Here is a 10,122-nt window from a genome sequence, read left to right as displayed (position 1 = left end):
ATGGTCCACAGGGAGAGGATCTGGGCGACTCCACGCTCTCGTCAACGTCTGAGGGTTGAGAATTACACTCTCAGAAAGACAGATTTATTACAACTTAAGGATAGATTTACACGCATTCCAGGAACACATATTCAACAATACGTTGAGGAAAACTATAAAAAATATATCAATACTCATGACAAATACATATGGTAAGATTAAATTAGACGTAATCATAAAGAACAACCTATCCTTATATCAGTGATCTTAGAAATACTTGTGAGACAAAATGCATGTTCATGTATGCCTACAATAACAAAATACCACACTAACTTCTTTAGGCTGCTGCTAAATGAAGAGGTGAAGGACTGACAAGTTAAGAAGACAGACAGTAGAGTGACATTAACAGTTCAGGGAGGCCTCACCTTCACACTTGAACACACCTTGGAATAGTGTGAGTGACAACCACTATTACTACTACTACTACCCTTAACAACTACATACTACTTGGTACTAATTTACTGTCATGGCTTTGGCAGCAAGACACACCGCGACGCACAGCTAGTGATGTGTGACTAGCCAGCATGCTCGACACACTCCCTCACTAAGATGATGGCGTCTCCTAACAAGGAACGTTATCTTCATTCACTAAGTGTTTCTCCATGCATGGTGAATTCCAGCATGGAGTGAACACGTTGGTCATTTGCTCCTTCAGACATAAACGATCATGATAGGTAATAGGAATGATAAGCAGAGGACTCGTGTCCTGAGAGTTCTTTTTTCATGTAGAAAGAGCGCCAGCCAAGGCCAAGAAACAAAGAAAAGATTAAAAAAAAAAAAGGCCCACTTGAGTGCTGGCTCTCTAAAAAGTGGAAAAGCGTCAGCCAAAACTAGGGAGCAAATGCCTCGATATCTCTCTCTTCAAAGAAGACAAGTTGTAGGAATTCGGAAATACAGATGCAGGTAGGGAGTTCCAGATTTTACCAATGAAAAGGATGAATGATTGAGAGTACTGGTTAACTCTTGCGTTGGAAAGTTGGACAGAATAGGAATGAGAAGAAGAAAGCCTTGTACAGCGAGGCCGCAGGACGAGGGGAGGCATGCAATTAGCAAGATCTGTAGAACAGTTAGCATGAAAATAGCGATAAAAGAAAGAAGGAGATTCAACATTTCGGCGGTGAAAAAGAGGCTGAAGACAGTTAGTCAGAGGAGGGGAGTTGATGAGACGAAAAGCTATTAATTCCACCCTATCTAGTAAAACTGTGTAACTGAAACCCCCCCAAACATGCGAAGAGTTCTTCATACACGTGCAGATAAGGCCCTTATACAGAGTAAGCAATTGGAGGAGCAAGAAATACTGGCGGAGATGCCTCAGAACGCGTAACTTTAAAGAAGCTGTTTTAGCAAGAGATGAGATGTGAAGTTTCCAGTTAAGATTAAGAGTAAAGGACAGACCAAAAATATTCAATATGGAAGAGGGACACAGTTGAATGTCACTGAAGAAGAGTGGGATACCTGTCTGAAAGGTTGTGTCGTGTTGATAGATAGAGGAATTGAGTTTTTGAGATATTGAAAACTACTAGATTTTCTCTGCTCCAATCGGAAATCTTAGGAAGATCGGAAGTCAGGCGTTCTTTGGCGTCCCTGCGTGATCAGTTGACTTCCTGACGGATTGGTCGTCTCTGAAAGGACGTGGAAAGATGTAGGGTGGTATCATCAGCGTAGGAGTAGATAGGACAACAAGTTTGGTTAATTAATGAATAATAGAAAGAGAGAGGGTGACAAGACAGAACCCTGAGGAACTCCATTATTAATAAATTTAGGAGAAGAACAGTGGCCGTCTACCACAACAGCAATAGAACAGTCAGAAAGGAAACTTAAGATAAAGTTGCAGATAAAAGTATAGAAGCCGTAGGAGGGCAGTTTGAAAATCAAAGCTTTATGCCAGACTCTATCAAAAGCCTTTGATATGTCTAACGCTACAGTAAAACTTTCACTGAAATCTCTAAAAGAGGTTACTTTCCTCTCTTGGTGTACACTCTCCTCTTTTAAATTCTCTATGCATATGTACACGGTATATTCCTATCACAATGCTTCTATCACAACTTCTACATATCACGGTTTTCTGCTGGTGTAGATAAGGCATGGCAAAAAACCTTACCCACTTCACATCTACAACTGTCTACAAAATCTACAAATTTATCCACCCAATATACAAATGATCAATGAAATACACTACACCAGTAATGAAGATTTGTGGCCAACCTGCAGAACTTCATTGGTACGTCTCCAAGAATCACTCTTTGTTCCTCATCTTCTTCCTCCTCCTCTGCCTCCTCTTGTTCCTTTGGCTATTAGGTATAAAAATAAATGTGGGAAGTAACAAAAACTGCACCACGTTACAAGACACTGGCCAGACACTTAAATTAAGTATTGCATTGAAAGACTCACAAAACATCATCTCGGGAAACACGTAACAATACCTTTGTGCTTCACAACAGGAATGATGAGTGATGAGCAGAGGAATCGTGACCCAAGAGGTTACCTTCCTCTCTTAGTCTACACTCTCCTTCCTTAAATACTATATACATATGTACACCGTACACTCCTATTACAATGCTATGCATAACTTCTAAATATTACCGTTTTCTGCTGGTGTAGATAAGGCATTGCAAAAAACCATACCCGCTACATATCTACAACTGTCTACAAATTCTACAAATTTATCAACCCAATCTACAAATGGTCAATGATATACACTACACCAGTGATGAAGATCTGTGGCCAACCTTCAGAACTTTATTGGTACGTCTCCAAGAATCACCCTTTTCTTCTTTCTCTTCCTTTTTTCCTCCTCTTGTTCCTTTGGCAACACCGGCAGTAGTAGCAGTCTGGTGTCTGTTGTATGTCATGCACGCTCACTCCAAAAACTTGCCTCACTTCTTTGGCGTTAGTAGTACTGAATCCTGGAACAAGAGATGGAACAATATTGAAATGGCGTCCTCCTCAATGCCTGTTGTCTTGTAGTACACAGGGTTGGGAAAGGAATTGTGGATGATGTAACGATAAGGATGGTATGTTAAGGAGAGCCAAGGTGGATCGGGTTTGCGTGAGTGGCTCTGTAGACCTAAGGAGGAAAACTGCCGTACCAAACCCATAATACCAAAACAATTGTTCAGTTTACTGTCCATATCAATTTGGAACACTGCCGAACCTGTTATAATGGTCAACAATTTGAAATCATTGAAACTAGCTTTGTCAAATCCCCTTGGATACTGCCAACATGAAAAACCTCATAGTATCAATAAACGCACTTACAATTCACTACAAGCACACATTATGCACCAATACTGACACCACACCACAAAACACACCATACACAACTGACACACACACAAACAACTTAAATCACTCAAAACTAACCCAAAACACCCTGCAACACCTCAAAATATAAAAAGCTCACCCAAAACACATTACAGACACCCAAGTTACCAATATCATCCCTAGACACACACACACACACACACACACACATATGTAGTGAACACACACACACTAGTGAAGACTAGAGAGAGAGAGAGAGAGAGAGAGAGAGAGAGAGAGAGAGAGAGAGAGAGAGAGAGAGAGAGAGAGAGAGAGAGAGAGAGAGAGAGAGAGAGAGAGAGAGAGAGAGAGCAAACAAATCTTAACAGAAAAACAAGAACAACAACAAAAACCACAACTTCCTTTACTCCTTTATCAAGGGCAGAACACGGAGACAGGCTTGCCCGACTTTAGTGAACAGCGGCGGGCAGTCAGTGTGATGCAAGGTGTAGGTAATCTGCGCCGTGAATTGACCGCCCACAGCCTCCGCCACGTCCACCTCATTCTGCCTGTCGTCACCTAGGAACGAAGCGGGTAATCAATGATAAAGGACACTTGTTATGAGTGCCCACTGACACTGAACTAGTCTGTTGAGGGCCTCAAAACATACTCAAAAATCCTTGCAGAGGCCCAATTCATTCTTACACACACCACGACAAACCACACATACCCAAACCCTCTTAAAAAACTCAATAACATTCCAAAACATACTAAGAAAACACAGAACAGGTGAAAATACCTCCAAACTCACTAGAAACACCCAATATTTACTGAAATATCTTCCACACACACCCAAAAGACCACTAAAACCCACCCCACCACTTATAACACTCAGAACACCACCCAATTCCTCAAAGTTCTCCCAAACCACACTCAAAACATGCTAATACTCACACACACCTCAATCCACTCCCAAAATACGTAAAATATACCTAAAAGATCTAACATATACTGAAAACAAACGAAATGAACCCCAAAGCATATTTATAACACTCCAAACAGCTTGGAACATTAATGAACAAGCTTAAAATACCCCAAATCTATCCCAAAACCAACAGTATGCATTATAAAGAACTTACCTAAATATTACACCTTGGCTCCTTCTCTTATTCCACCTTTATTTCTCATTTCTTCTTCATCCTTCTCCATTGTTACTCCTTCTTCTTCCTCCTCCTCCTTCCATCCACACGTCTGAGCCTAGAAACACATCAAAACACTAGATATTAGACAAAATATTCAGGAAATGGAGGGTGACTTAAGTATTATGGCTTTGCTGCTGCTCCTCTTCCTCCTCCCTTTCTCCTCTCTTCCTCTTTATCCTCCTTTATTTCAACTTTCTTCCTCTTTCTGCTACAATTATCTAAACATCTGAACCTAGAAACCCACGAAAACACGTAGAAATCACTAGATATTAGGCAAAATATCGACGAACTGTGGATTTGGAAAATTGGCGCCAGCCACTACCTGGGTGGGCTGTGGTCATCCGAGAGAGAACGGGAACGGGGTGACTCGGCTAAATTACGTAAATCATTTCATTTCAAAATGACTTTTACAAAAACGAAGCCACGGCCAAATGCTTGTTATTTTATGACGTGATAAATACTTAAACTAATTTTCAAAATATCAAAATATCTCCAGCTTAACTGGTTTTTAAAAAAGGTCTAAATTAAGTACGTTAAAAGTACAAAACATTTTAACCCATAAATCTCTTAAAACGTCCTATAAAGTCAAGCCATTTTCACTTGGCGTGTATTTTATCACATTTCAGGGAGTCTGAGCTATCTTTTAGGGCATTCTACAGCGTGTTAGACCGAGAAGCAGAAACGTGAGCAAATAAAATAAAGAAAAATAAGAGCTTTATACAACAGCACCAAACACCATTTCAAAGTCCACATATTTCACTCAATAGATTGATTACACGCTTAAAAGAGTATAACCGACTTTTGACACCATAATGGCTCAGTTATACCTTGAAATGAAAAAGCTCAAAATTCCAAGTGGGAAATTTTGAGCGTTAAAAAGCCTTTAACATACGCCATAAAACACCACTAAACGCCACATATTTACCCAGCACAGGCGCGGAACACACTTCAAACACAACGAAACATTTATAGAAACCATAAAAACATACCATGGAAGCGCAATATTACCGTCAGGAAATATTGGAAAAAAAGTATTTGACCCAACTGGCTGGTGACGGGTGGGTGAGGGCGGGTGTAGGGTGTTGGCTAGGGGACCGTCGGGGAAGCGGCCTGGAGGCAACACCGGCGGCGGGACATCCATATATAGCCTTTATCATCTCACCAAACCAAAATTAAGCCACACAGAGAAATTTTGACTAGACTAAATGAAATGTTAGACTGGTGGCTACCTTGTGACACATGTTTGGCCGAGGGTAAGTGAAGGAAACAAATATGAGAGGGTAATACAGACGCCTTGCTCTTTTTATGCTCCTTATACCATTACTTGAAAATATTTGCGTACTGTTTTCACTCTCATATGTAAAGAAAACCTAACATTAAGTGAATAGCCTTATAAATACCTTTAATACACGAAGATTAGGCAGTATGGAGTGTTGTGGTGAAGGCTTGCTGCTGGTGGTTGGTACTTCTTGAAAACTGTCGGTAATATAGCAACACTTCACTTTATTTGGGTGTGTGTGTGTGTGTGTGGGTGTGGGTGTGTGTGTGTGTGTGTGTGTGTGTCTCTGGGTGTGGGTGTGGGTGTGCATGGGTCAGTATAGCCCACCGCCACAACTGTGTTCACCACCACCACCGCTAAAAGACTACTGCCGTAGCAAAAGATTGTCTGTGAAGACAGGACGCATGTATATATATGTTTATGATAAATATCTGTTACTAAATCTCTTATTAATGAGACGCTATGCTTATACAAATACCACATGTCGATTTATTGGTTATTGTGACATCTTCCTCTTCGTTATCGTGTCCAGCTTTTGTTATTTGTCAAAGCAGGAAATATTAAATTGTATCTTGTTGTACAGCGAGTGTGGCAACTCCGCGAGGCAATAAACAAGGTGCTTAAAAGGCAGACTGTACTATTTTTCATTCACCATTTCTACCGCCTGATATACGAGTATTTCTGACAATAAACCAGGGTGACAGGACACTAAGTAGAGGAATATAGACTTTTTTCTATCTACATGCACATCTATATTGTTAATTATTTACGAATTTATTGACTTATCTATCTGCCTGCCTATCCATCTATCTATTTGTTTGCCCAACTGTCTATTTACATATCTATCAACCCATCAAATTACCCGCTTATCCATCTATCTTCACACAAGCATATAAATACCATGAGTGCAAATGTGCAGTTGTCTGTGGCCACGTTTAGTTTTATTCATGAACATCAAATCAATAAAAGGAAAAATGAATGACGGAGTTGGTGGGTGTCTACACTCTATGTATGTGTAATGAAACAATACTGTGTTGACTGACTTGAAATTCCAGCATGTGACGGAACTGTATCAAAACGTGACAAGGATACACACAACTGATTTTGTGTTTGTCTGCAATTGGGGTCAAAATTGCAAAAAATAATCATGCCCGTCCACGACAACACTGAACATGCAACTGGACGATCCCACGCTCCTTGTCCACACACACACACACACACACACACACACGAAGGTTGGTGAGTTGTGTATCATTCCTTTGAGATGACGCCAAAATACCGAAAAATGGCGGATCGAACCCGTTGCGTAACTTTGTATCATATTTTGACACGCAACGGTGAAGCACTATCCTGTCAACACTGCTACGCAACGGTGAAGCACTATCCTGTCAACACTGCTACGCAACGGTGATCCGATACGTGGAAATGCAACAAGTGTGTACACGCCTTAATTAAAACACAAACTATATTCATACACAGTGTTACACCCGCAACCCCGACCGCCCCCCGCTCGTCTGGCCCCGCGGCACACAGGGTGGCCAGCCAGACAGCCGAGGTGACTCTGGGCGGCGGACTAACCTTCCTTCAAGACGTGTTTGTGTCCGTGGTGGAGGAATGAACTGATGGTGGTAGTGGTGGTAGTGGAGGACATGATTCAGAGTGAGTGAGTGAGTGAGTGAGTGAATAAGTGAGTGAGAAAGAGGACAGGAAAGAATAAAAGAAAGAGGAAAAATAAGAATATCTTATCAGAGCACAACATTTTCTCTCTCTCCCCCACCCCAGGTCTCGTGTCTGGTGATGAAATGGACGTCTGGACAGTGGTGGTGGTGGTGGTCAGTTGCCAAATGAAAATATTCTACGTCACCAGCTCCACCTTGAAAAGTCGCTCCAGTTTGGTCATTACCACAGACTGATGGAAAGTTTGAAGTTAATTTGGGCAGCATGACGTTATGAGGATAATGAATATAATGATGTAAGAGCTGGAGAACCACTGATGAGAGAAGAGAGGCGAGAACTGAAGTGACAGGAAGCAGCACTTCCTGCTTGCGTCACGTGAGCGTATTGCGCGCTGGTTGGGCACGTGGTAAGAACCCAGTGAGCATGGCGGGAACTTAGTGAGCGTGGCGGGAGCCTGATCACATGCGTGTTATGACCGTAGTTAAACCCGATTGGACACAGTGATATCGTAGCGATATCAAGGGACGTACGCAGTAAAGGCTTGGTAGATACGTAGCAGTGGAGGGATTTCGCAATTCCATCACGTCTCCACTACGTCCTCAAAAATTTTATGAACGTGTTGAGAACCTGCTGCGCGTAGTAAGGACCGCCTCTGGTGTGATGGGGCCTTGACACGGAGAGTTTATCCCTGTCAGTGACGCACAGCAAACTTGTCTCGGGAGCCTCGCTCGTCTCCTCTCCACCTCCCCTTCCCCCGCTGTTCCCCACACTCTCATCACTCGCCTTTTAAATCTCATTGATGTTTACTTGATTGATTGATAAGTTTATTGTTATAGCAGTGTATACACCATCGAACTGTTGTCAATTTACGTATGAATGAACCTAACAAATTACCAGCTTATGTATCTATCTATCTACACACAAGCATGTAGATATCTCCACCAGCACCGCCAACACCCACACCTGCCCACCTTCGCCATCATGAACGGCAGTGTGTCAGTTTACACAATACTACTAGTATTTCCATGCCACTATATTTTAGCATCATATCACCTCAGACGCTGGTCAACAAGACGAGACACAGCAAGGAGACCAGACCAGACGACACGAGAGAGAGAGAGAGAGAGAGAGAGAGAGAGAGAGAGAGAGAGAGAGAGAGAGAGAGAGAGAGAGAGAGAGACACACACACACACACACACACACACACACACACACACACACACACACACACACACAAAGCTATGGGCGGCGTCAACAGCTCCACACCCACTGCCACCCATATTTGTCCCGCCCATGCATGCTCACGCCCAAGCTTCCCCAGTCAGCCCATACGCCTCCGCAGCCGCCCTCACTATATAATGAAGTGACTCAAGACACACAGATCCACGTGTTCCGGAGAAAACTGACGTCTGGCAGGCGACATGTGACACCTTCCTAGTACAGCCTGTCCATCCCGTCTCTGTCGCATCACCGTCCCATCACTAATGACTCTGTGGCACCATTAATAACTACCTTTCACATCCACTCACTCCCACACGTCACGTCACCCCTTCAGTGCATTATTATACAGCTTTCTATTAAATTATCCGCCCCATTACCGTCCCATCACTGTCTCATCATGTTTGTTACCTCCACTCTATTAATAGACTCACCCTCTCACTGAGCAGGTGGAGCTGGTGGACTAGGTGAGGCAAGTGGGGCGGTCACCGTGTTCACAGGTCTCGTGTCTGGTGAGGAAATGGACGTCTGGTAGCTGATTGTGGTGGTGATGATGGTGGTGGGCAGTTGCCAAATAGAAATATTCTAAATCACCAGATCCACCTTGAAAAGCCGCAAAAAGGTCGCTAAATCATTGTTGTACATGCTACAAATGTTCCTAGACGAAGTAATTGGCTTGACTTACACATAGGCTAATCAGTATAGGGCCCCGTTGACTCTAATGACCGTTTATCCCTCCCAGTGACGCAGAGCAAACTTGTCATGAGAGCCACGCTCGCCACCGTCTCATCACTTGCCTTTTAAATCCGATTGATGTTTAATTGATTGATTGATAAGTTTATTGTTGTAACAATGTATACACCATCGAACTGTTGTCAGTTTCCCTGTGAATGAACCTATCAAATTACCAACTTATCTATCTATCTATCTACACACAAGCATGTAAAAATCTCCACTAGCACCGCCAACACCCACACCTGCCCACCTTCGCCATCATGAACGGGAGTGTGTCAGTTTACACATTACTACTAGTATTTCCATGCAACTATATTGTGGCATCATATCACCTCAGACGCTGTGGCGCCATGCAGCAAATTGTTGACTAATTTCGCTTCACTTGCAAACCAGATATTGTTTTGCATCTCTTTCAACTGATAGGAAAACAAGTCGATACATTATGCATTTTATTATATCAAGAGATATTGTGTTGCCATTAGAAATATATAGGAGTATCATTCACAAGATATCGTCATATCATTAGGTATAAAAAATAAATACAAGTAACAAAAACTGCACCACGTTACAAGACACTGGCCAGACACTTAAATTAAGTATTGCATTGAAAGACTCACAAAACATCATCTCGGGAAACACGTAACAATACCTTTGTGCTTCACAACAGGAATGATGAGTGATGAGCAGAGGAATCGTGACCCAAGAGGTTACCTTCCTCTCTTAGTCTAC

General features: G+C 42.4%; 1 long non-coding RNA gene across 1 annotated transcript in view; it reads right to left on the bottom strand.

Annotated features, from left to right (window-relative positions):
- The window catches only part of LOC123516850, an 18,699-nt gene continuing 8,577 nt past the window's right edge, over positions 1 to 10,122 (bottom strand). The window contains exon 3 of the long non-coding RNA XR_006678300.1: positions 1 to 48. This is a non-coding gene — a long non-coding RNA (uncharacterized LOC123516850). The remainder of the gene's footprint in view (positions 49 to 10,122) is intronic.

The sequence above is a fragment of the Portunus trituberculatus genome, chromosome 41, assembly GCF_017591435.1.
Source record: "Portunus trituberculatus isolate SZX2019 chromosome 41, ASM1759143v1, whole genome shotgun sequence".
Lineage (NCBI taxonomy): Eukaryota > Metazoa > Arthropoda > Malacostraca > Decapoda > Portunidae > Portunus > Portunus trituberculatus.
The sequence above is the reverse complement of the archived record's forward strand: the minus strand, read 5'-3'. Positions and strand labels throughout refer to the sequence as shown.